The sequence below is a fragment of the Pseudorca crassidens genome, chromosome 16 (assembly GCF_039906515.1).
Source record: "Pseudorca crassidens isolate mPseCra1 chromosome 16, mPseCra1.hap1, whole genome shotgun sequence".
NCBI lineage: Eukaryota > Metazoa > Chordata > Mammalia > Artiodactyla > Delphinidae > Pseudorca > Pseudorca crassidens.
Genome location: NC_090311.1, coordinates 1,144,001 through 1,170,621, shown reverse-complemented (window position 1 = coordinate 1,170,621; position 26,621 = coordinate 1,144,001). Strand labels below are relative to the sequence as shown.

The 26,621-nt window shown below is 58.8% G+C and overlaps 1 long non-coding RNA gene across 1 annotated transcript; it reads left to right on the top strand.

Annotated features, from left to right (window-relative positions):
* Positions 1–18,350: 18,350 nt before the first annotated feature.
* Positions 18,351–25,966, top strand: LOC137208598 (uncharacterized). Its single transcript, XR_010935675.1, has 6 exons — positions 18,351–18,475; positions 18,753–18,824; positions 20,761–20,818; positions 22,090–22,370; positions 22,658–23,161; positions 24,628–25,966. It is a non-coding gene; the product is annotated as an uncharacterized lncRNA (long non-coding RNA).
* Positions 25,967–26,621: the final 655 nt, after the last annotated feature.

The window sequence follows — 26,621 nt, the reverse complement described above, 5'->3', positions numbered from 1 at the left end:
AGACTTCAGGGCATTCCCTGGCGGTCCAGTGGTTAGGACTGCACGTTCTCACTGCCGAGGGCACAGGTTCAATCCCTGGTCGGGGAACTAAGATCCTACAAGCCACGTGATGCAGCCAAAAAAAATAAAATAAAATAAGAGACTTTATACTTTAGAGCAGTTTTAAGTTCCCAGAATAATTGGGCAGATGGTACGGAGCCTTCCCATCCCCTCACTGCACGTCCCTTGTTACTCACACCTGGCACCAGTGGGCTACATTTGTGGCAGCTGAGAAGCCAACATTGATATATTATTATTAATCAAGCCCAATGTCCACGTGAGGGTTCACTCTGGGTCCTACACTCCAGGGTTTTTGACAAACGCGCATGACAGTACCCACCGTTACGGTAGCACACGGAATCATTTCACTGCCCTAAAATCCCGTCTGCCACCATTTATTAATGTTTTCAATGAGTAAAGACACATTGGATTTCAAAGGAAGCAGTTATTTTTTAAATAATTATCAAAATATTAACAAAGCAGCCGGTGGGCTCCGTGCTGATCTGGGTGAAGAAGCCCGAGCTGCTGACACCGCCCAGGCTGGGGTCATGGTGAGCGTGGAGCCCTGTGCTCCCTGGTGCAGGTGAGCGCCAGGCACCTCGGACGCTCCTGGGGAGGGAAACGCTCAGTTTCGGTTGAGCTTAGCGAGGCTAAGACGCCGTTTGTTCCTGTCCACGTTCACAGGCCCCTGAACCAAGGGTCCCTGCTCTAGAAAAAACTTCGGAAGCTGGTGAACTGGGACAACACAGGCGAACGGGAATAGAAAATGTGCTTTCAAAACCAGATCTGTGTTGCCTTTGGAATCTCCCTCACGGCAAGTAGCCAAGTGGCTCTCAGATTTCCCTGTTTGCACAGACGGCTCTGAGCGAATTCAATGATCTCACGTTGACAGAAAAGGGTTAATTAGGAGAAGTTGATCAGGCTTTGCAGGAGGGAGTGTAATTAGTGCCCGTCTGCACCGCAGGCAGGAGGGTTGCATGCCAGTGTCTTCCCGGGGCCGGAGAGCTGCTGCCTGAGCCGGGAGAGGCTGCAGGGCGACCACTGTGCCGCTCCCAGGGGTCCAGCAAGCAGCCGGCACCCCGCCGTGCCCTCACCACCCGCCCCCCGGGCCCCGTGACTCCCCCTGGTGCACAGGGCACCATGAACAGGCATGGGCTGGGCCCGGGCCACCGGTGCTGCGGGGATGGACGCGCAGCTCGGAGGCCAGGACAGCGACGCCTTCACGGCTGCTGGGAAAAGGCCGCTGGGCTCGAAGGACCAGAGCCTCGGCGGCGCGGCCCTGTTGGCTCGGTGGCCCCCTGGGCAGCGTCAGCCCTCGGTGAGCAGGTGCTTGGGTTCTCTCCCGCTCCGCACCCCCTGCCCGGCTCAGAATAGCGCCCTGTGGCCTGCTCTCCCGCCCCCGCCCCGCCCTTCCTCCCGTTTTCTGCCCCACTCGTTTTGACCTCATTCCTTCAGGCCCTCAGATGCCTTTCCCATCCCAGGATCCCAGAGCTCAGGTGGCTGAGACCTGCACTCACGGCAGGCGCCCTGTCCCCCTGCCCCATTGGTCCCACCGCCAGCGCCTCCCTCCCCTGGAGGCCCAGGCAGGATTGACTGGGGTACCAAGGCAGGGGGCGTACCCAAGTCTCCCTCCTCCTGTGGGAGTGGGGAACCAGGGCAGCTTGTCCAGGTCCCCGGCTGGCCAGGCTACCACTTGTATGTTGATCTGTGCCCCAGGGCCTCAGCCAGACTCACAGTCCCCTCTGGGGTGGCTGCCACCCTCCCCACATGGCGTCTGGCTCTGAGCCTGTGGGCAGGGTGTGCTGGGGACTCTCCGGAGAAGGCCAGGGGTCTACAAGGCTTTCCGCGGCCGGCCATTCTGAGCACCCATCTGCCCCTCCTGTTGTCCCTGCCCTGCCCCTCCCTGCCCCAAAGGCAGGCCCTGGCATACTTAGTCCCACCTGCCAGCCAGCAGGGCTCCTGAGCTGGCAAGGCGCCCAGGGGAGGGGGCCCACCCAGAGGGGTCCCACCCCTTCACCCGGGCAACAGGACTCCAGGCCCGCTTCTCCCTGGCCCCCTCCTCTCAGCAGTGCTTTTGTCTCCAGGAAAGCAGGCATCTCAGGAAGGGCTTCTGCCCCTGGGTACAGGGGCCGGCCTGGCTGGAGGACGCAGCGGGGTGGTGGGTGGAGGAGAGGGTCCTTTCCTCCCACTTCAGGACCTGGGTGGGCAGAGCCTTGGGCTCCCGGGCCTCTGGAGGGCTGGACTTGGCCTCCCCACGGTGATCTCAGGGCCTGTCCCCAGCCCCCGGGGCCCCTTCCGCCCACGGGGCATCTCATCGGCCTCTGGCGGGCGCCCACGTGTAGCCTGAGTTCCAGGTAGGCTCTAGGGGGCTCGTCTGGCACATGCTGGAGGCCCTCGGGACTCTGTGATGCCGCGACAGTGACCGCGTTTCCTAGGAAACCGCAGCCAGCTGCTGGGCGGCTGCGGCTGGTGCAGGCAGGGGACACCCGGGCGGGAAGGTGTGTCCCAGCGCGTGTGTCTGTGGGGGGGTCTGTTTGGGGGTGTCTTGTGCGAGCCTGTGCCGTGGCAGGCCTCTGTGGGGCATCTGCCTGAGCGTCCTGGCTCTCTGTCTGGGTCTCCTGGGGGTGTCTGGTGTGGGTGTGTGTGTGTCGTGGGCGCTTCTCCTCGGGCCTGGGGCTCACAGCCTCACCCACCAGCACTGAGCTTGCCCTGTCAGCTGGCAGGGCTGCTCCCCTCCCTCGCCCGCCTGGCAGAGGCCTGAGGCCTTCCGGACGCTCCCGTTGGCAAACAAGCGGGGCCGCCGGGGCCTGGCCCAGAGGGAGGAGTGACCCGCCGAGGGGGGTGAGGCCTGGCCGCTCGCTCTCAGCAGGAAGTGGACGGTGCCTCAGAACTGCAGCGTCGTCAAAGCCCACCGCCTGCAGCTTCCTGCCAGCCCCTCCGTGTCCCTGCACAGACTCCCTGGGCCTGTTGGTCAACCTCCTCCCCCTGAGGACAGGACGAGCGCACCCTTTGCGTCCCGTGGACTTGGTCGTGTCTGGAGGTCTCTCCTGGGGAGACCTCCCCCACCCCAGGTGTGCTCTGGGTCACCATGAGGGCGCGGGCTGAGCCGTGGGTGGGGCGGGCTTGCAGGTCGGGGGCCCTCAGGACACAGTGGAGCCCAGGGCGCCACCTCCCCTCCATCTGCGTGTGAATTTCTGGGCCACACACGGTGCACAAGATCAGGGAGCCCAGGACGCAGGGAGGAGGAGATGCAGGTGTGGCCATCCCGAGGGCCACAGGCCTGTTGACACTGTGGTACCACCCACCCTGCGGTCTGTGAGTGCGCAGGGCTGGTGGGGAGACCCGGGGCTTTGGTGGCCCCTCACCTGACCCTGCTGTTGGCGAGGCCACACGCTCTGCCGGGTGAACTGAGGTGCAGGGCCTGGGGGGGCCCGGCTCCTGGGAGGCACCAAGGACAGAGTCATCTTCAGGGCCTGCCAGCTGGGGCACAGCTACCCCCGCGGCCCTTTCCAGCACCGGGACTGTCCACAGAGGTTCAGTGACTCCCAGCCTGCCTACCGCTGTGGCCCCAGCAGAGGGGCCAGAGTCTCCTCGTCGGGAGCCCATTGCCCCTCCCCGGGGGCTGTGGGGCCCATGGCAAGGCACGCTGTCAGGCTGCCAGGGAAACGGGTGGCTCCAAGCACCCTCAGGCCTCGGGGCCTGCACCTCATTCATTCGTTTGTTCAGTTGTTCCGGCAACCCCTGTGGGGATCCAGGCTCCAGGAGACCAAAGTGGACGCAGAGCAGTCGCTGGCTCCTTGGCGCTCAGCCCCAGATGCGTTTTCTTTGAGGACGTGACCTGTGAGGGTGACTGTGACGCGAAGAAGAATCCAGCCCCCTGGGGAAATCAGGGGGACTTCCTGGAGGAGGCAGTCTTCAGGCTGACGCTGAAGCAAGAATGGCAGTTAGCTTGCTGAGGGTGGCGCTGGAGGAGGGAGGAGTTTTCCGGACAGAGTTTGCACGGCCTGGTGCAGGGCTCCCTCTTGGTCCTGCTCAGACATGGGGCCCACACGAGGACGTGTGTGTAGGGGTGCTGGTGGAGGGCACAGCAGGGCCATGGAGGTGAGCGAGGCCGAGGCCCTGGAAACCGGGGAGCCTGCTGCAGGCCCTGGAGGAGCACCAGCCTGGGTCTGCGGGGCTGGGGGCTGGGAGCTCTCCCAGGCAGGTCTGCAGTGTGGGCTGTAGCAGAACCTGGGGGTTCTTTGGGGGCGAACAGTGTGGGGCAGGTGAGGAGGGCTCACCCCCAGCGCAGGAGTGAAAGCAGGCGACCCTGGGTGCCCCATCATGCCCTATCTTGAGGTCTGCCTGGGTGCACGTGGTGGGGAGGAGTGGGGTGAGCCCAAACTCCGGTGTCACTAAAGCACATTAAGTACATGGGGGCTTTGGGCCACCCTGTGCCCGGGGCCTCTGCTCCCCACTCCACATTCCAGGAGAAGCCGACCAGCAAGGCACCCCATCCTCCAGGCATGGGGGTGGGCGCAGAGCAGGGAGGCCGGATGGGGAGGGCTCAGGACCTGCCAGGCCCAGCCCCTGCCAGCAGAGACCCCCAAAGGGCCCTGACCCCAAGGACAGGAAGCAGCACCCTGAGGCCAGGGCTGGGGTGCTCTGAGGGGCCCCCTCTATTGAAAGCACAGAAACGGTGGCCCCAGGGAGGTCCTTTGTACAGCAGCAGCGTGGCCACCACCCCATGTCCACCCCCTGGGAAGAAGGGGCTGGGGGGTGGAGAGTGACACGGACGGCAGAGGGCCGGCAAAGGGGACGTGCCAGGGAGGGGTCCATCAGGCAGCCCCTCTTCCCACCCGGCCCTTCCCCACGCCCGCTCTGCTCCCCGCCATGTGGCCCAGTCCCTGAGGGGCCCAATATATAGATTTTCCCCTTTGCTAATTGGAATGTCTGCCTTAGAGGTAACAAAGAATTAGACATGCAGGATTTACAGTTAACATTTTAAAAAAGCACTTTCCCCCCTTTGAGCTAATATTGGATAAGGAGAAGCAGGACGTCAGCCTGCAGCTGACGGGAATGAATGATCACTGTGGCCACCATCGCTCTGAGGAGCCTTCGTCCCTACCCCGGGCCCAGCGCCAGAGCAGCCCGGGGTGGGGGAGGGGCTGGCCGGGGTGCATGGTCTGCCGGCCCCTCCCACCCCGGCCTCACAGAGCAGGGAGATCAATTCTCGTGCTGCAAGCCTTTCTGCGACAGGGGAGACTGTCAGGCTGGAGTCACCGTGCGCTCAGGCTGGGGGAAGAAAGCGAGGTGCGCTTCATTATGTAATTGTTCTCGAGTCTAATTTAGCATGGAGTCCTCTTGGGCTCCAGAAGCCACAGCACAGCCCGTGCTTTGATGGGGCGGGGTGGCAGCATTGCTGGGCGTTGTTCAAATTAACGCGGCCACCTTGGATACCGGGTCGAGCACCGCAGAGCCACAAAGCCAGGCGGCGGCTGGCCTGCAAGACTCTGGCCCCAGAGAGGCTGGGAGAGGGGAGGGGGCTTCTCCGGGGGTGGGGCGGGCGGGTGGGTGGAGGGCCCAGTCCGTGGGTGCTGTGAGCAAATTGGGAAGGGGCCCTGGTCCTTCCCGGCTCAAGTGCAGGTCCTCAGCTGTGCTCGAGGTCAGGGCTGGACGCCATGGCCCCGCTGGAGCCAGGGCAGGGCCTCAGTTGCTGTGATGGTGAATTTCACGTGTCTGCTGGGCTGGGCCACGGCGCCAGCTGTGTAGTCAAACAGCAGTCCAGCTGTGGCTGTGAAGGTGTAACGTCTGCAATCCGGGGACTCTGAGGAAGAGCGTTGCTCTCCAGGAAACACAACCCCTGCTTCTCCTTCTCTCACCCACAGGATATTTCCAACGTCAGACCTGTGTGTCTTTTCCACACCAGCTGGGTGTTCTGCTATTTGACTCAATTCAGATACCGACCAGTTAGCTCAGACCCCACAGGGTAAGGGCTCAGTCCCACAACTGTCCCCCACTTCAGCCCCAGTCACAAGTAGTAGGTCCCCAGGTTACCCACAACTTCTGCCCTCTTGGCTACAAATCGGGGGTTCCCTTGACACCCTCCCACGATTTAATCATTTGCTAGACTAGCTGGAAGAACTCAGGTAAGTGCTTACTTACGTCCACCAGTTTATCAAGTCATAAAGGATGAACAGCCGGCTGAAGAGGCACTTAGGGGGAGGACTGGGAGTGTCCCAGGTGCAGGAGCTCTGTCCCCGTGGAACTGGGGTGTGTCATCCTCCCAGTACTTGGGTGTGTTCACCCACCTGGACTCTCTCAACCCCGCACTTCAGAGATTTTTACGCTGGCTTCATCATGTGACAGGGAAGAGCTAAATCAGAATCCAGGTTCGGTCTGTTTCTTTAACTTTAACCTTTGCTTTTCGTTGCCTTTGTTATTATAATCGTACATAATGGCCTGCCTCAGGGAACCCCGCCCCTCTGCCTGAATGTTAAACCCAAGTGCCTTGGTACCTCCGGACCCTGTCCACCTGCGGATGGCTACAAGAAAGAAGAAGTTAACACACCCCCTCCCCGAGGCTGGCCGTTCCAGGGGACATTTGCAAATCTTATGGCCTTTTTCCTTTACTTCCTCATCTCCTCCCCCCTCTGTGCTATAAAAGAAACTGGCATCCAAATCTCATAAGATGGTTTTTCAGAGACACTAGTCTGCCATCTTCTCCGTCTGCCGCTTTCCGAATAAAGTCGTTCTCCTTGTCTCGGCGCCGCGCCTCCCGATTCATCGGCCTGTCGTGCGGTGAGCGGAGCGAGCCTGATCTCGGTAACCATCACATCGGGGTGCTCGGTCCTTAAGTCAGTCTCCAGCCCCTCCCCATTTCCCGGAGGGTGGTGGGGTGCCGACGAAAGTTCCAGCTCCTAACCGTGTCTTGGTCTTTCTGGTCACCAGCCCCCATCCAGGAGGCCACCCAGAGTCACCTCATTAGACGCTCCTATCACCCAGGAAATTCCGAGGGATTAAGGAGGGCTGCGTCAGGGTCTGGAGACGGGCCGATGTTTATTTTTTCTGTTATTTCACACCCTCCAACCTGTGGTGGGCCTCATCCAATCAGTTGCAGAACGTAAGAGAAAAAGACTGAAATTCTCCTTAGGAAGAGGGAATTCTGCCTCCAGACGTGAACCCTTCCACGGGTCTGCCTACTGCCGGCCTGCCCTGCAGACTTCAGACTGGCCGCGCCTGCAACGTGTGAGCCAGTCCCTTAAAATAAATCTCCCCCTCCTGGCACCCCCCACCCTCGCCCACACGCGCACAACCCCCCCACTGGTTCTGTCTCTCCGGAGAAGCCTGACCAGCCCGGGAGCCCAGCGGCGATGCGGAGGGCGGGGCATTCCGGGCTGTGAGACTGCGCAGAACCCACAGATGCCCCCAGCCCACCCCTCTAGGCTGCCACCGCCCTGGGTCCCCTGGTCCTTCTCCATCCCGGATCTGGTTCATCGGGGCTGCAGCTTGGGGTCCAGAGACTGCAGGGCTCAGTGCTGGGTGGGAGCGGAGAGCGGGGAGGGGGGCGGGGGGAGGAATGCCAGATGAAATACAGGGTGCTCAGTTAGATTTGAATTTCAGATAAACAATGAATGAGACAGGTTTATACTGAAATGATTTATTGTTGATCAGAAATTCAAATATCACCTTGCTTTAACTTTGATTTTTTAATTTGCTAATCCTGTCCACCCTCGATGGGAGCCTCAGGACAGGTGGGCACGGGGCACCCTGTGTGCCGTGTGAGGGTCCAGCCTGGCCTCGCCCACCCTGCACTCCGCCCAGGCACTCCACCCAGGCCTGCCTGCTCCAGCTCTGTCTCCTGGGAGGGGGCTCCTGGCACTCTGGGGAGGGGCTGGACCCAGTTCCCACTAAGGGTCTTCTCAGCGTGAGGGCCCGTGCTGCAGGCAGGGGCTGGACCGATGGGTGCAGCTGGGACCTTTTTGAAGCCACTGTCATAGCCATAAACACAGGGACCGCCAAGCCTCTGCCAACAGGACAGAGCCCACTGCTGTGTCCAGGCCTGGGGACAGTCTCCACTAAGTCCAGCCACCAGGGCCGGTCAGGGACCCTTGTTTCCAAGGATCTCTGGGTGACGCTCGCAATCCCGCCGCCCCACCCATTCCCCAGTGCTTTCCTAGTCGCCTCCAGGCCCTCCGGCATTCACTGGACACAGTGCCAGCCAAGAGACTCCCTGGCGCTAGCTCACAGGGAAGTGAGGATGCGGGAGGGCCTTTCACCCCCACAGAGCCCTGCGTTTAGCTGGCGCGTCGGACATGGAAGCTGCTCGCTCCTCCCAGGGGCTCTCTGGCGTTTTGGTCTCGCTGGACACCCCAGAGGAGCACGGATGCTGCCGGCGACCTCTGGTGCACCCCACCTCCCGCGCATCCAGGCCACGTGAGTGCAGAGAGCAGAAGGAACATGACTCCCAGTCAGCCCGCTGACCCCTTCAGCCCAGCCTGAGCTCCAGTTTGGAAACACTCATGCAGCCTTGGCTCTCAGGGCCAGGATCCCGTCCACGTCCCATCCTCCCAGGGTCGGCCATGACCCCGGCCCTTACTGTGGCGGCGGGTTGGCCTTACGGAGGTGGGGGCGGGTCGGGGAGAGGGTCCTTTATCCGTCGCCTCTTCCTTGAAGCCGCAAATGCAGGCAAAATGCACCCTCTGTTCCTGGAGATGCAGGTCCCCCACCCCGCTCAGACCTGTCCTGCTGGCCAGCCTTTTGTGCCCCTTTCTTGCTCTGTTCTGATTATAAAAGTTACAGCTGCGCATTATACATTATTAAGAAAATGTGAAAACATTTTAAAGAACAAAATTAAAATTACCCATAATCACACCCAACAGAGATAATCACAGTTGCCTCTTTGGTATATTTCTTTTGGAGGGATATGCACGCACATGCACACACATAGATACACACATGTGCACACAGAGACACACGCACACTCATAGATACATACATATACACAGAGACACATACATACACATACACGCAGATACATGCATGCATGGTTACACAGAGGGAGATACATACACACAGATACGTGCGTACACACAAACATAGGTACATACATGCATGCACACACAGACACATACACGCATACATGCACACATTAGATACATACAGACACGCACACAGGTACATACACACAGATACATACGCAGAGCGGTTGAAGTCATTCTATGCACAACATCATTTCATACACCTTTTCTCTTGCATTAAAACTTGTTCAAAATCAACAAGATGTTAAGGGGCCTGTGGGGCTTCTGCACCGTTCGCGGCTCCTGACCTTCGGATCCGCACTTGATGCGCGCGTTTGCGTTTACAAACCACCCTTGCTGAGCAGGCCTGCCTTTGCCTGAAGAGGCCACGCTCGCTGGGAGAGTCTCCTGGGGGAATTCCGGGATCCAGCCCTGAGGACAATTTTAAGGTTCTTGGTAGGAAAGCCAAGCAACCTTTACAGAAATATAGATGGTCTAAAATGACACATCTCAAGGGGAGATTTGGCACGAAACTTAAATAAATGGTGGACAGGTGTTGGACCATGACTTCTCCTTTCCTTTTCGTAACATTTAGGTTGTCCTGTGACTGGTGTAGAAATAATAGATAGATATCAGGTCATTAGAAAGGATATTGTAATCCGTGGTCCCACCCCCCAGACCAAGCACCTGTCCTTCCGGCCTTGCCTGCTCCCCCATCCTCTGTCTCTGGAGCGGGAGTGCAGTGATGGGGCGGCCCCAGGCCTCAGGCTTCTCCCACGGATGCCCGTGGGGCCTTGGCCTGGGTCTGACCCCTCTGAGCCCCATTCTCACTGGAGAGGAGTTACCATCCGGCTGCTGGGTCTTGAAGCTTGGGAGATGGTGCAGCCCAGAGCAGGGCTGCATGGGGTGACCACCACCCCCCACCACCACCCACCACCACCCACCACCACCCACAACCCACCACCCACCACCACCCACCACCACCCACAACCCACCACCACCCACCACCACCACCCACCACCACGCACCACCCACCACCCACCACCACCACCCACCACCACCCACCATCACCCACCACCACCCACCACCACCCACCACCCACCACCACCCACGACCACCCACCACCACCCACCACCCAAGTCCCCCAGAAGATCTGGCAGTGAGACCCTGAGGAACAGATGGGACCAGGACTGGGGGGCCCGGCAGGGTGAAGCCTGCTGTGGGCACGAGCCTGGGGGCACTGGAGGCCCCAGTCAGGAGCAGAAACTCACCGGCAGCAGGTCGCTCTGGGGCACAGCAAGGTGACTTTTATGTACCTCCAAGTTCCTTTGTACTGTTTTCAGAAATTTGGGGCTGCCCTATTTTTATTCTCTTTAAAAATAGCTTTATTGAGGACTTCCCTGGTGGTCCAGTGGTCAAGACTCCACTTCCACTGCAGGGAACGCGGCTTCGATCCCTGGTTGGGGAAAAAAGATCCTGCGAAACATGTGGCTCGGCCAAAAAAAATTAAAACCTTTTTGAGCTATAACTCACACACCATACAATTCTCCCGTTCAAAAAGTACAGTCAGCGGCTTCAGTGCGTCCACAGATGCTGCTCACTGTGCACCCACCACCACAGTCCATGTTGGAGGAGTTTCATCACGTCAACGAGAAACTCTGTATCCTGTAGCTGCCACCCCCTGTGCCCCCCGCCACTCCCAGCTGCTGGTAGCCACTCACCTGCTCTCTGTCTCTACAGATGCACATTTTCTGGACTTTTCACATTAATGGAATCATATAATATGTGGACTTTTGCATCTGGCTTCTTTCACTTGGTGTGATGCTTTCAAGGGTCATCCGTGTTGCAGTGTGTCACTAATTCACTCCTTTGATAGCTGAATGATGCTCTACTTTGTGGATGGACCACATTTTGTTAACCTTCATCCACTGATGGACAAGTAGCTTCTTTCACCTTTTGGCTCGTATGACTAACACTGCCCTGAACATTTGTGTCCAAGTTTCAGTGTGGGCATAGGTTTTCCCTTCTCTTGGGCATAACCCAGGAGCGGAATTGCTGGGTCACATGCTAACTTTGTGTTTGACCTTTTGAGGAACAGCCAGGCTGTCTCCTAAAGTGGCTGCACCTTTTTGCCTTCCCAGCAGGAATGAATGAGGGTTCCGATGACACCACCTCCTCCAGCACTGGTTGTTATGTCTTTTTAATTCTAGCCGTCCTAGTGTGTAGGAGGTGTGTAAGAACCCTGCGGTTCTTGGGGGTTCCCTCACTTCCCAGTGAAAAGCTGAAGCAGATAAATGTCCAACAGCGGGGGATCAGATAAATAAATCACAGTAGACCATAAACAGCACATGCCAAAGGAATGAATTCTAGGAAACATGAAGTGGTGATTGAAAACATGCGTGTGAACAATTAAGAAGATCATGAAACTATTGCAAAACTTGAAGGCAGAAACACAGTTGAAAATGAAACTGGCGAAAGCCGCTAGTTCTCCTGATCCCATATTTTTAAAGCTTATTTAAAACTTTTTTCTTTTTTTTAGGGTATTTAATTTTTAGAATAAAGTGAATTAATATATGGGAAGAGCTCAGAACAGCTCCTCTGGGTTGTTATTGGTATTGCTCTGGTTATTATTTTCTTATTGTGTTATTATTTTCTCCTTCAAGAGAGGAAGTATGTCTTGATCAATTATATTTCTTGTATAATATTTTTAAATCCAGTAGAAACTTTCATTTCTATTCTGTAGACAATGCAAATCTATATATTCATGCCCAACTGATCCTTAAAGAATATCTTTAGCAATAGTTGCTCCTGGGAAAGGAGCTGGAAGTCCCCTTGGAGGGGCTGAGTGACTTCATCAAAGAGGAAGTTTTTTTCTGCCAGTGGCCTTCAATCTAAGAGGTGTCTTTTAATTTTATTTTTTAAATTAAAATTTGTTCTTTTTTTAAATCTTTGATCCCCTTCACCCATTTCTCCCATGCCCCCATCCTGCCCCACCTCTGGCAACCTCCAATCTGTTCTCTGTATCTATGAGCTTGTTCTTTGTTTTTTAATTCCACATATAAGTGAAATCATATAGTACGATTTTTTCTGTCTGACTTATTTCACTTAGCATAATGCCCTCAAAGTCCATCCATGTGGTCATAAATGGCAAGATTTTCTTCTTTTTTTTTAATCTGAATAATACTCCATTTTATGTATATACCACAACGTCTTTGTCCATTCGTCTATTGGTGGACACTAAGTTTGTTTCCATATCTTGCGTTGTAAATGATGCTGCTATGAACATGGGGGTGGTGCAGATACTTTTTAAAAAATTAATTAATTAATTAATTAGTTTTTGGCTGCGTTGGGTCTTTGTTGCTGCACGCAGGCTTTCTGAAGTTGCAGTGAGCGGGGACTACTCTTCGTTGCGGTGCACGGGCTTCTCATTGCGGTGGCTTCTTTTGTTGCGGAGCATGGGCTCTAGGCGTGTGGGCTTAAGTAGTTGTGGCACGCAGGCTCAGTAGTTGTGGCGCACGGGCTTAGTTGATCCGCGGCATGTGGGATCTTCCTGGACCAGGGATTGAACCCGTGTCCCCTGCATTGGCAGGAGGATACTTAACCACTGCGCCACCCCAGGGAAGTCCCCAGATATCTTTTTTGAGTTAAGTGTTTTTGTTTTCTTTGGACAAATACCCAGAAGTGGAATTGTGGGATCACATGGTAGTTCCATTTTTAATTTTTTGAGGAACCTCCATACTGTTTTCCACAGTGGCTGCACTAATTTACATTCCCACCAACAGTGTAGGAGGGTTCCCTTTTCTCCACATCCTCATCGATACTTACTTCTTGTCTTTTTGATGGCAGCCTTTCTAACAGGTGTGAGGTGGGATCTCACTGTGGTTTTGATTTGATTTCCCTGATGACTAGTGATGTTGAGCATCTTTTCATGTGCCTGTTGGCCATCTGCATGTCTTCTTTGGAAAAAATGTCTTTTCAGTTCTTCTGCCCACTTTTTAGTCAATTGTTTTTTGTTTTTTGTTTTTTTGCGGTACGCGGGCCTCTCACTGTTTTGGCCTCTCCCGTTGTGGAGCACAGGCTCCGGACGTGCAGGCTCAGCGGCCATGGCTCACGGGCCCAGCCGCTCCGCGGCATGTGGGATCCTCTCGGACCGGGGCATGAACCCGTGTCCCCTGCGTCGGCAGGCGGACTCGACCACTGTGCCACCAGGGAAGCCCTAGTCAATTGCTTTTTGTTTGTTTGTTTGTTTTGCTATTGAACTGTGTGAGTTCTTTATGGTTTTTGGATATTAAGCCCTTATCAGATATGATTTGCAAATATTTTCTTTCATTCAGTAGGTTGCCTTTTCATTCTGTTGATGGTTTCCTTTGCTGTGCAGAGGCTTTTTAGTTTGATGTAATCCCACTTGGTTATTTTTACTTTTGTTGCTTTTGCTTTTGGTCTCAAATTCAAAAAATTATCGCCAAGACCTATGTCAGGAAGCATACTGCCTAAGTTTTCTTCTAGGAGATTTATGGCTTCAGGGTTTACATTCAAGTCTTTAATCTATTTTGAGTTAATTTTTGTGTGTGGCCTAGGATAGTGATCTAGTCTCATGCGTTGACTTGTGGCTGTCCAGTTTTCCCAACACTGTTTATTGAAGAGAGTGTCCTTTCCCCATTGTATATTCTTGGCTCCTTTGTTGTAAATTAATAGACCAGATATGTGTGGGTTTATTTCTGGGCTCTCTATTCTCTTCCACTGGTCTATGTATCTGTTTTTGTGCCAGTACTATGCTGTTTTGGTTACTGTAGCTTTGTAGTACAGTCTGAAGTCAGGGAGCATGATTCTTCCAGCTTTTGTTCTTTTTTTTCCTCAAGATTTCTTTGGCTATTTGGGGTTCTTTGTGGTTCCACACAAATTTTAGGATTTTTTGTTCTAATTTCTTTGAAAAATGCTATTGGAATTTTGATAGGGATGGCACTGAATCTGTAGATTGCTTTGGGTAGTATGCACATTTTAACAATATTAATTCTTCCAATCCATGAACATAGTATATCTCTTCACTTATTTGTGTCTTCTTCAGTTTCTTTCATTAATGTCTTATAGTTTTCAATATAAAGGTCTTTCACCTCCTTGGTGAAATTTATTCCTCGATATTTTATTCTTTCTGATGCAGTTATAAACAGGATTGTTTTCTTTATTTCTCTTTCTGATAGTTAGTTATTAGTGTATAGAAATCAACAGATTTTTATGTATTGATTTTATATCCTGTAACTTTACTGAATTCACTTACTAGTTCTAACAATTATTTGATGGAGTCTTTAGGGTTGTCTACATATAATACCATGTCACCTGCAAACAGTTACAGTTTTACTTCTTCTTTTCTAATTTGGATGCCTTTTGTTTCTTTTTCTTGCCTAATTTCTCTGGCTAGGACTTGTAGTATTATGTTGAATAGAAGTGGTGAGAGGGGGCATCCTTGTCTTGTTCCATATTTTGTAAGCTTATTTTCTTATTACAAAACCAATCCATGCTTCTTGAAGAACACTCACAAAACATTGACCATCAAAAGTCATGTTCTAAACCCCCTCACGTTTCCCGCACACCCTGAGACAGCTCCTGTTAACTCTGGTCTCGTCTTCTCAGAATGTCTTTAGGTGCAGGCACAGGCCTGTGTATGTAGGTAAGTGTACATTTTTAGCCTATGTGAGTTTATGGGCCACCATAGTATTATAGCCAGACGTTTAACCAGCCCCCAAAGGCTGAGCATTTAGGGTCTTTTGAAGTGTTCCTCTTACCAACAGCGTCGCAGGAGCAGCTGGTGACAGAGGAGAGGAAAAGAAAGTGAAAAGTGGGGAACTTGGGGCCTTTTAGAGAAACTCAGGATGTATTTACAGAGCAAGTGAGCTGGCACCAGAAAAGCAGGGGCTGGGCTTGGACCTGATGGCCCTTGTCTCCACTTTGTGTATGGTTGGACACATCCACAATAAAAATGTTTAAAAAGTATGGAAGGGGACCAGAAAAATCTGAAAAAAATGTAAGAAAATGCATGTGGTTCTTACAAGGTTGCTCTGGAAGACCCAAAGGGGTCGGGCTGGAGTGTCCCTCTTCAACCTCGGACTTCCGGGCCCATTGTTCCCACTGTGCTCCTCCCTGAGGTCACTGGCACTGACCTCGGGTCCACATAAGCAGCGAGGTGAGGGGACCCCAGCCCGCACTCAGACCGGGAGGGATGACGGCGCTGTACTTTTGTATGAACACAAAAATAATTTGCAACTATCAGCAGTGAGTTAGCTCTTTGACGGGACTTTAATTTTCACATGAATATTTGTGAACTACCGCCAACTGCGCGTGGAGGTTCCCGATTCTGAGCTGCATGATGGTGGCCTGGTTACCCCTCCCGGACCCTCCAGGAGCGGCCGGTGCCGTCTGGAGCTCCCGTCCTCGGGTCACCTGGCCTTGCGCATCTGCCTGGTGCCCCCACCCTCTGCTCCTCCACCGTAGCCCGCGGCCCCTACCCCTGTCTGAGCACTCGGCCCCGCCTCCCCCCCTCAGCCCTCTCCTCTGGGCTCAGCTAGAATCAGGGCTGGGGCCTAGGGCGTCGTGGGTGGGGGGAGCATGAACCCTCCATCCCCATCTCCTTTCCCAGGATACCAGGCCCCCTTCTAGGGGCACCTGAGACACAGTAAAGAAAAACCCTGACGTCACAGCTTCTGCCAGGTGTTTAAAGGGAGGCCCAGCAGGCGAGAAGGAACCTTTGGCTTGAAAATGAAGGCTCGGAACCAGCCACAGGAGAGCTCCGAGCGACAAAGTAGCCGAGATTTGGGGTCTGTTCCCATGGAGATGTGCCCAAAGGCCCCCAGAGTCCTCAGAAACAGTGGGCGGGGCCGGGGGTTTAGGGGAGAGTCCAGGTGCCCCAGCGGTGAGGGAGGCGCCCTGTCATAGACTGCGTCCGGGTTTCTCTGCTGTGTATCCGTCCTGATGAGAGGCCAGCTGTGTCCCAGGTCGGGGGTCCTGTCTGTGGGCAGGGGCTGTGTCCATAACGAAGGGCCGTTCTAGAAGTTTCCTTGGACAGGCCCAAAGTGGAAGCCACTAGCTGGTGAGCTGTTGTGACGGGCGGTCCGCCCTGGACAAGGCTGTCCTCGAGGGGACAGGCGGCCAAGGCACCTGCAGCACCAGGCCAGCCACGCGGGCCCCGTGCCCCACACGAGCTGGGTGCTGGGACTCGCACGCTGGTCCTGGGCTTGAGGCCCTGGCACTGCCCAGCGACTCCTGCCCCTCCTGCTTCTGTCCCCTGGACTCCCACCTCCCCGCCCCCAGCTGGTGGGCTCAGGGGGAGCGGAGCGCCGGGAGGGGACTTTCCCATGGGGGCTGGGGGCAAGGTGACAAGGTCCAGGCCCTGGTCTGCCTCGGGAGCCCAGGCAGCGGAGTGAGGGTGGGCAGGAGGGGTGGGACCCCGAGATCAGCTCGCTGGCTACTCCAACCCGCCCCCACCCCAGGAAGGAACGTGGCTGGGTCAAGGTGGGGTGGGCAGGCCCCCTCCTAGTCAGCTGCTGAGGAAGCCTCAGGTGCAGAGCTTTCCGGAAGCAGGGAGGCCTAGGGAGGGCTTGTAGACTGACCGGCTGAGAACCTCACAGCTCCCTGCTGACTCACAACAGGAGAGACACAGAGGAAGTGCACTGGGAGGAGCTGGAGGAGGGAGGAGGGACCTGCGGGCGGGGAAGGTCAAGGGGAGGAGGGGGAGGGGAGGAGGAGAGGAGGGGGAGGGGGAGGAGGGGGAGGGGAGGAGGGGGAGGAGGGGAGGGGAAGGAGGGGAGGGGAAGGAGGGGAGGGGGAGGAGGGGAGGGGGAGGGCCAGGGGCAGGAGGGACCTGCGGGGTGGGAGGGGGGCGGTGGGAAGGCCAAAGCTGGGCGTCCAGGGCCTCCCCAGCAGGCCCTCCGTGGCATGGCGGCTCCCGAGGGCCCTTGGGTGCTGAAGGTCACAGCTAGGGGTCGGGGGCCAGGGTCCTGAGGGTCTGCCAGCTGGGCCACAGGGCCAAGGGCCTGAGGACCCAGGAGGTGGGCCTCTGCCTCTGCAGGCCCAGGAGGGCCAGAGGAGCAGTGCTCTGGGGCGGGGGCCCCTAGAGTGATCCCTGTGGCCCAGGGGTTTGCCCAACACGGGATCGCGGGGAGGAGGCCCGCCTGGCGGGGCTGGAGGGCCTTGGGCTGTGGCGGGTGGGCCGGGCACGGCTGGGGGAGGGTGCTCAGAGAGGCCGTGGCGTGGGGGGTGCGTGTGTGCGTAGGTAGCCGAGGTCTGTGCGCCTCCTGGGCCCCTCCTGGCCCGTCCCAGTCGCCCCCCCCACCCCCACCCCGTCCCCCCACCGACCATTAGGCACAGACCGCAGCCACAGCCACCCCTGACCAGGAGACCTGCATTCCTCCTCCCAGCGCCCCAGGGCCTGGCTGAGGCCAGATGGCGAGGCGGCCGGAAAAGCCGGTTCCGTGGGGCTGCCTGACCCCAGAGGCCTGTGCTGACAGGTGGATCCTGGGGGCCAGGAATGTGGAGGTGGGGAGGCCCAGGCCACCGTGAGCTGGGAGGCTGGGCTGGGCTGAGCCCAGGGGGCTAAGGATGTCTCCCCCACTCTTGGCGCCTCCCCACCAATTCCCAGGGACCGAGGGTGACGACGTCTACGCTGGGCCCGCCGGCCGCTGGCAGGACGGTTCTGAGACTCCCTGACCCTGGAGCGGGGGAGGGCGGTGCAGGGGTTGTGCGGCGGGGAGGCCGGGAGCCCAGGAGCCGAGGAGTGGTCTCCCCTGTGTCTGGGAGGGGCTAGCGGCTGCTCCGGCAGAGCAGGAAACAACCGGCCTGTCAGATTCGTAGTTCCCATCCCGCATACGCGCTGGCTCAGCGCTGGGAGAAGGGAAACCCCGCCAAGGCCAGGGTCGCAGCTACTTCCGCACAGGAGGGCCCTCAGCGCAGCGTCCAGTGTCCTGCTCAGCTGCCCCACTGCCCCCTCTGGGGCGCCCCACCCCAAGGCCCCCCAGGCCCGCCCCAGCCCTGTCCCAGCTGGGAAGGCCCTGAGCCGCCTGGGCTCAAACCTCCTGGGAACGTAGGGCTTTGTCTTACACTTTCTGTTTTTTAAATAAGTTATAATTTTTAACGAAATAAGGTAGTGTAAAAGCTGCTCGTTAGAGAAAGAGTGAAAATACAGAAAGTCACCTCCATCCGGGAGAGCTGGAGAAAGGCGCGTGGGGATGGAGGGAGGGAGGGAGGGAGCGTGGGGATGGAGGGAGGGTGGAGGCCGGGGGCTGGCTGTCGTCCAGGAGCCCAGCCTCCTTGAGCTCAGCACAGCACGGGAGAGCCTCTCGAGCAGTGCGCCCAGCGCCGCGGTGAAGACCCGGCTCCACGCGGGCTGGGTCAGCTGCTGAAGGGCCCAAGTCCTGGAAGCCCCAGACACAGGGCCCACCTGGGCCACGGTGAGGATAGGCGGGGACAGGCGGGGACAAGAGGGGTCAGGCGAGGACAGGCGGGGACAGGAGGGGTCAGCTGGGACTGGGTGGCAGTGGCGTGGGTGTGGATGCTGGGCTGCAGCCCCAGGGGGGCACGGCCTGCACGGTGGGATGTCCCCCACGCCAGCCTGTGTGTGATGCGTGGACCAGGGTGACGTGGACCGTCACCTCACAATACGGATCCCCTCTTTAAGTGTGGCTGTGATTCAGTCTATGAAATAATCACATCATCTTTCTACATAAGAGCCTTCTTTATGGTGCCACCATGAAATATTCAGTTCTGAGTTGTGCTGACCCAGCCGACACGCCGATGCGGGTGAGTGAGCCGCAGGACGGCCCTTCCCAGGTGCCAGGAGGATGCTGCGGCTGGGACAGGAGTGCTCAGGGAGTTGGGCAGGCAAGTCCCACCCTGGCACCGGGACCCTCCCCGTAGGCTGCACCCTCCGCTCGGGAACTCCTGGGTCCACATCCACCGGGCAGGCTGTGACCTTGAGCAGGAGATGGCCAGGAAGGGGGTGGGTCTTGGATTTCCAGGGGATGCCTTTGGTGAAGGGAAAGTGAGGGCCAGGATGGGTCGCCCCGGGAGCCACTGAAAGGGCCCCTGTGCCCACGTCACCCTGGACCTGGAGTCCCTCCCTGCCCCTCTCCCCTGCCCAAGCCCCCTTCCTCCGCACCTCCTCTGGCCCCTCCCCAGACAATGGCTGGGAGGCAGAGTGGGCCCTCATGCATGTGCTCTCGGCTGTCCCCCAACCAGAACCAGGTGTGGGACCTCCCCGCCTCCGCCCTTACCAGGCCGAAGGGCTCCCCCGTCCCGGCCCCTCCTGGGCCTGTTCCTTCCCGGCTGTGCCCTCCAGTTCTGAGACTCGGATTTCTCCGAGGCCACAGCTGTGGAAGCCACCAGACGGCATGTTACCAGACGTGTGTGAGTGTGAGCACGTGTGTGCACGTGTATGTTCGAGTGTACGGCGTGTGTGTGGCATACGTGTGGGCATGCATGTGTGCACGTGGGCATTAAGACTGCAGGTGAGTCTGTGGAGAGACCCCCGGGTCCTGGGAGGCCCTGGGTTTCGGAGACAACTGAGTCTGGGGGCCAGGAGGTCCAAGAGGCTCAGGCAGGGCTGGTCCTGAAGCAGACGAGGGGACCCCGAGCAAACACCATCCCCTGGGAGCGAGCTGCGGGCTCGGGTGATGGCCCCCCTCGCCTGCCCCACCCAACAGGGCAGGCAGAGTGGCTCGCGGTGCCTCAGAAGGAACGCTCTCGCGGGAGAGTGTCCGGAGGGAAGCTACCCGTGCCTGGCGGAGGGCTGGACTCACGTGCGACTCCAGGCTATGTGTGGGGTGGTGGGAAGGAGGGAGAGAGGCAGCCCCTCCTGGCGCTTGTGTTGGGGGGACGTTGTTGGGATGCTCAGCTGGACAGGAGGAGTTCTGGGAGAGGAGGGGAGGGAGGAGGGCCCACCTTGGGAGAATGGGGGGCCGACCTCACCCCGGGTGTGCTTGGGGTGAGGAGACCCCATGGACTGCGGGGTCAAGGCCTGGGGGGCATGGTGAGCTGCAGCCATTGACGGAAAACCGTGAGCCCCATGTGGGGGGCAGCGGGGAGGAGGCTGCAGGCCTCCAGACCCTCCTGGCACAGACACGTGCTGTACCTGTCAGGAGGCGGGGAGGGGAGGGGTGCTCAGAGTGGCCACCAGAGCCTCCTGGTCACCCATCAGAGCACAGCCAAAAGTGCCAACTGGCCTCCAGTCCCGGAGGGAGGCTCCCAGGATGGGCCAGCCCAGCCTGGGGCCCTGTGCAGTCAGCTGGGCACCCAGCAGGCTGGCCCTGCAGTCTCTCTGGGGGGTCCGCACCGCCATGGAGGGGCATGGGGGCCCTCTTCTGGCCGCACTGCAGAAGACATGGCCTCCGCCAAGCACGCAGCCCCGTCAGGCACCCAGGCCGCCACAGGCCGGCCCGCGTCCCTCACCTTCCCCAGGGGCCCTCTACCAGCTCCCTGGCCTCATTGGGCCTGGCTTCCAGGACAGAGGGCTGACCCTCCATCCGTAGGGAGCTGGCTCCAGCCCTGTGGGGCCTCAGCGTTTCCAGCACCCCTAGGACTGGGCCCCCAGAGCTCACGGCCCACCTGGGGCTCAGGGCCAGAGGGATCCTGGGGAGGAGGGGAAGGCTGGAGTGCCGGGCTCCGCTTGGACACTTCAGGCAGCCGAACCTGGGCCAGGTAAGGACCAACGGCCTCCTGTCTCGGTTTCCCCCTTCAGAGCCCCAGGTGTGCGGAAGACTCCAGACGTGTGAAGCCCCTGCAAACCGCACAGCCACGTGAGTCCCTGCTGTCTCACTGGGCCCCTTTGGGGACAATTCAAGCCAGACCGGCCTCTAGCCCTGCCGGGGACTTCCAGGGCATGGTCTCAGGCTGGGCGGCGGGGGCGGGGCGGGGGGGGGGGGTCCCGGAACGCGACTCGTGCCCCCTGGCGGTGTGCCTTTAAGTCCGCAGTGAAGCATCATCACGGGCCGGCGATGCCACCTGCTGACGCTTCTCAGCATCCTGACCGGAGTGGCCGCAGCTGCTGCGGTGGGTGCGGTCGGCCGGGGAGGGGCGAGGGGCCCAGGCAGGGCTTACAAAGCCGGCAGATGCAGACACAGTTACTCCCGCCTAAAGGAAGGGTTTAAAAACTGAATAGCGTCCACTTACCTAACAAACATTTGCTAAATCAAGGCAAAGGAGGAAGCGCACGATAGGTTGATTTCAAGGGAAAGGTCTTTCCTTCTGGGTCTGAGCGTGCAGAGTTGAAGAAGAAGCCCTTCAGGTGGAGGGGGCTCGGGCAAGGGCCAGGGCGGGCCGGCAGAAGACTGGGGGCCAGGGCAGCAGGCGGGGGGCTCAGCCCCGCTGCTCTTCAAACCTAGACTTCCACTCTTTTATAGATGGATTTTGGGGGTTTTTGGCCTTGCCGCGGCTGTCAGAATCTTAGTTCCCCGACCAGGGATCGAACCCAGGCCCTCGGTATTAAGAGCACGGGAGTCCTAACCACTGGACCACAGGGGAATTCCCAACAGGCTTTCCACTCTTTTGAAGTCCATACTCCACGTCTATAAGTCTAAAAACTGTCGCAGGGTCTTTGAATAACTGTTCCCACTTACAAACGTCCAATATTTTAAACTGCATTTATTAGTTTAATATATTTGGTTCCTTAAGTAGTTCGTTGTGTGGATTAACAAACACAACTTTGGTAACTGATGTATAACGTCTAGAAACCTAATACATTTGTTAAAAAATCATTTTCAGTAAAAGGTAAGATTGTGACTCACAGATATAAAAATGAGCTCACGTGAAAGATGTTATTTACTTATTAATCAAGGGAGAACCAGGCAGATGTTCTAAGCAACTCCAGAGAGAAGCTGCAGGACAGACGTACTGAAAGGTCACTGATGTTGAAACCAACAGAGGAAAACCTGGTTTCTGCGCAGGGGTCGGGGAGGGGAGATGGAATTTCGCACCTACCCCCTTGGTGGAGCTGAGCTGACTGAAAGTCAGCTCAGACGCCCTCTACACGATGCAGAATTTTCCACTGAAACATAATTTTTCGGTCTAGATTACAAGTGTGAACACTGACCTTCAGCCTCACTTAGTATTCCTGCAGCATCGTCAGCGTGTATCTGGGAGGATTTGTCTGTTACACACTTGCAGACGCGAGGAAGCTGGCGTTCGGCCCACGTTCTCTGACACGTCACAGAAAAGACCAAGTGTGCACAAGTACATTTGCGACACTCACAGGAACCTAGGATAGACTGTGGCGTCCTGCCTGTTTGTGCCTGAATCCCAGCTGACCCTGGGCAGGACGGGTGTCTCCCACTGGAATGGTCCTTGGGCCAGGTGGGCCGAGCCCTTGGTCCCCAAACACCCTGACCACGAGTGGTGGGATGTCGAGGGCCTGATGGGGAGGAGTGGGGCCCGCAGGGCTGGACAGAGGGGCGCAGGTCGGAATCGACCGAGACCTGGGGGGTTGGTTAGAGGCGGTTCTTTCAATGCAGGGGCGGGGGCTTGATCAGGGCTGGGGAAGGATCTGGGTGCCTCAGTGTGGCGGGCAGGACAAGGTGAGGGCTCGGAGGTGAGAGATTCGCAGGAGCTGAGGCACTGATGGTCAGTGTTTCCTGCTGCAGGGCCCATGGTCTATGGAAGTCCCTGTCACCAGCAACCGAGCTTCCTGCCGGGCAGAGGCTCCGGGAGACGTGCCGTCCTGCTGATGAAGACGGTGGCCCCAAAGGCGTGTCTGGGATGGTGAGGGCTGCCGGTGCCCAGGGTCCAGGCTGCACCTCCAGAGAGTCTGGGGCAGGTCCCGCAGGGCTCGGGTGGAACTGGGGGACAGGCCTGCCTGAGGGCCCCTCGTCTCTCCATCCCCGTGCAGAGCTTACTCTCTTGTGGAAGGGTGTCTTGGGCCTGCCCCAGCGCTGACACACGCAGACAGGCAGCCTTGGATGAGACCCGGCCCCTGAGTACGAGCTCACCGAGGGGCAGAACCCTGGCTGGGCTCCCACCCCAGCCTCCCTGCTCCCGGGTGTCCAGCAGGAGGCCTTGATGTGGACAGAATCAACCGCTGGGCCGAAGGTAGTCATTTTCAACCCTGGGCTGGAGCCCAGTGAGCCGCCGATGACAGGGTCTTCGGGGTGAGTCACATTCAGACGTCAAGCGTGACCTAAAAATATGACGCCTGCAATTACGGCACCGCAGCGGGGGGAGGGAGGCCTTCCAGACGAGGACACGAGCCCAGCCCCGGGGGCCCCTGGTGGCCCATCTATTATTAGAAGAGCTAAAACCTCCTCGAACCCACACAGTACAAAGACCGGCTCCGTTCACCCGGAGTGCGGCGGCCACATTGACCTCAGTCCAGGGGCCGCCCACTGCCCACCGGACAGAGTCAGTGCGGTGGGTCCAGTCCCGCCCATTTCCCGGGAACTGCGCCCCGATGTGGGCTGGCGCTGGGGCACGGGTGAGGAAAGGGCAGCGGCCAGGGCACGTTCCCGAGGGAGCAGCTGACGGAGTCCCTGCTGAGAGAACCCCTGGGGAAGGCCCAGCCGGCCCCACCCCTCCTGTGACAGTGACAGTGAGTCCCCAGCAGGGCTGGTGGCACCCTGCGACAGCTGGAGAAGGCAGCCTGGGTGGGGTAGCCAGACCCTGCCCCCAGGCTGCTCCAGGGGGTCAGGGGTGCAGCCCGAGAGGAGGGGCCCGGTCCCGCCCACCCGCTGCAGCGCCCGCCACCGCCGGCAGAGGGCGCCCCGCATACCGCGCTCCGCGCCCTACTGCGACCCCATGAGCTCCATCGTGACCACCCCCTCCTCACAATGCTCGATCTTTGCTCCAGACACTCTGGCTACAATGCCGCAGGGGCTGCTGCAGGACACGTGGCAGCTTAAAGAGGAAAATGAGTGTCCGATCAGAGGGTCTCTCCTCCCTGACGCTCTCCTAAGAGGGCAGCTTTCCTGCTTGTCTCCCCACGTCACTCAAGCTGCAGCCTGTTTCACTCGCCCCGTCGCTGAGCGCTTAGGCCCCCGCCAGCTCTCTCCACGAGGACGAGGACGCTGCGGTGACAGCGCGCCGGCGGTGTGGGAGCCGCCATTGTCTTCGTCTCTGCCATCGCCATGCCGCTCCCTGCCTGCCCCCCCCCCCCCCCCCCGTCGAGTCTGGACCCTCAGCTGCGGGTCTGAGGGCTGCAGTCCGTGTCAGACAGCGCGGGGCTTGTCCTCCCTGACCTCACGTGACTGGGCTCCCAGCTCTGACCTCGGAGGGCTTGACCACAGGGCGGGCAGCACAGGAGGGGCCGTGGGGATGGTCACCCTGTTACCTCTGCCCCCCGCAGTGCTCCCCAAGCAACTGTGACCCCAGACAGGCCCCCCCTGTAAAGCCACGGGGGCTCCAAGTGTCTCCCAGGCTGACCGTCTGCTGTTCGTGACCAGCATGAACTTATGGTCTTACAGTCTTGGGGTCAGAGTCTGACGTGGGTATCCCTGGGCTAAATCCAGGTGAGGGCCGGGCTGCTCCCCTCCAGAGGCTCTGGGGAGAATCCATTTCCCCTCCTTTTCCAGCTTCTAGAGGTGCCTGCAGCCCTCAGCTCGTGGCCCCTCCTCTACCTCAGGCCGCCAGTTGCCTTCTCTGATCCTCTGGCCCTCCTGCCTCCCTCCTCCCTTGTGAGGACCCTTGAGATTACGCTGGGCCCACCTGGACGGTGCAGGACGATCTCCCCATCTTGAAATCAGCCAACTGTCAACCTTCATTCCAGCTACAGCCTTGACGCCCTTCTGCCATGTGAGCAACAAAGACCCAGGCCCCAGGTCCCTTATTTTCCCACCACGCGTGGTCTCTTCTCCGGGCCCCAGGCCCTGTGCCTGGAGTCGAGGCTTGGAGTGGACAACCTGTGCCGCACTCAGGCCATCATTGGGGTGACCAGCACCACCGGGGTGCCTGGCCATGGGGGGACCAGTCGCTGGGAGCACAGGCTTGGGGCTAAACCTGCTTGTCAGGTGAGCTGGGTCTTCCAGGGGCTGCAGCCTAACCCTAACCCCACTCAGCTGCCTCTGCTGCCTCTCCTTCCAAGGCATCAGCAAGGGCTGCCCACCCTGGAGTTCCGGCACCCTCGGGGGGGGCCCCCCTCCGGGGTGGGGGCCCCCTCCCCTTCCAGGCCCCTCCTCCTCCCAGGTCCCCTCCACACCCCAGACCTCCTCCTCCTCCCAGGTCCCCTCCCCTCCCAGGTCCCCTCCAGTCCCCAGGCCCCTCCTCCTCCCAGGGCCCCTCCACCCCCTCCACCACACAGGGGCAGGGCGTTTCCTGGGGAGGGAGGGCTGCACAGCACGGAGAGGGCAAGGCGCCACATCACAGAGGCCTCAGCTCAGTGGTTTGGGCCCCAGTGTATGTCTGGCGCCAGTTCACAGGCTTCAGCAGATGCCTCTTGAGCGATAGTGAGGGACTCCTCTTTGCTCTGCGGGTCAGGAAAGCCATCAGGATTCAGGGTCGCCCAAAAGTGGAGCTGCCCCAGGACACTGCCGCAGCCACCCAGCGGCCTGGGAGGAGGAGGGGCGGGCCATGCGGCAGGGTGACAGCAGCCAGGATGGGCCTGCAGCAGGGCCCAAGTTGGGGGCGGGGTCTCTCCGGGCCTGTCCCAGCCATGCTGGCGAGCAGAGAAGTGGACAGGGCGAGCACAGCGATTCCCGGGGTGTCCTGAGCCCCCAACCTGGGGCAGCTGCAGGCAGGTGGGCATCAGGCGACTGTCACACAGGTAACCTGTCTGGGCACCGGTCCAGCCTGCAGGCAGGTCTGTTCGGTCCTAGACGGCCGAGCCTGCCCACGCCCTTGGAACCTGGGGGCCACCGAGGACTGGACTCTGGGCCTCCCTCACCGGCACCGGCCAAGCCCCTGCCCTACCCCTCCCGCTCCAAGAACCCATGTGTCTCCTCTGCCCCCCACCCCAGCGCTCCCCATCTCAGTCCTCCCTCCTCCCTGGAGCCCTCTCCCACCCTTCCCCCCCCTCCCCCCGCAAGGCCCCCCAGGCCTCTCTCTCCCGCGCGGCCCCGATGCCCCGCCCCTCCCAGGGCGTGAACTGCTCTGCTCCGGGTCCCCTGCCCCAGCCTGGATGCTCACGTGCGTGTGCTCGAGACACTAGGCTGATGAGTGAATAAACGGGGGGCCTGGGCATTGCCCACCTGAGTAGGACCTGGCTGGCTGGCTCCCGGGCCCTGCCCTGGCATTGCATGTGGGTCCCCGGGACTCAGGGAGGACGAAGCTCTGGGGGCACTGGGTCGGGGAGTGGGGTGCCGGCTGCCGGGCTGCCGGTGCCAGGTCTCCAGGCTGGGGTGGGCCTTTCGCTTCAGACCTCTTAGAGTCGCTGTCTCCCGCTGTGGAAGGGAACCTCGTGGGGGGTCCCGGGAGCAGAGGCTTGGGGTCCACCCAGGAGTGTTGGCCGCAGTGACGCAAGTCTGCACCTTCCAGATCTGGAATGCAAGCTGTCCTCCTCACGGCGTTGCTGAGTTCCCCTGGGACGGGGTCTGCAGCTGGGGGGGGCGCCGGCGAGCACCCCGCTGGAGCAGCCTGCCCTGCCACCAGCTCCTGCCTGCCCTGCCGAGCTCGCTGCCTTTG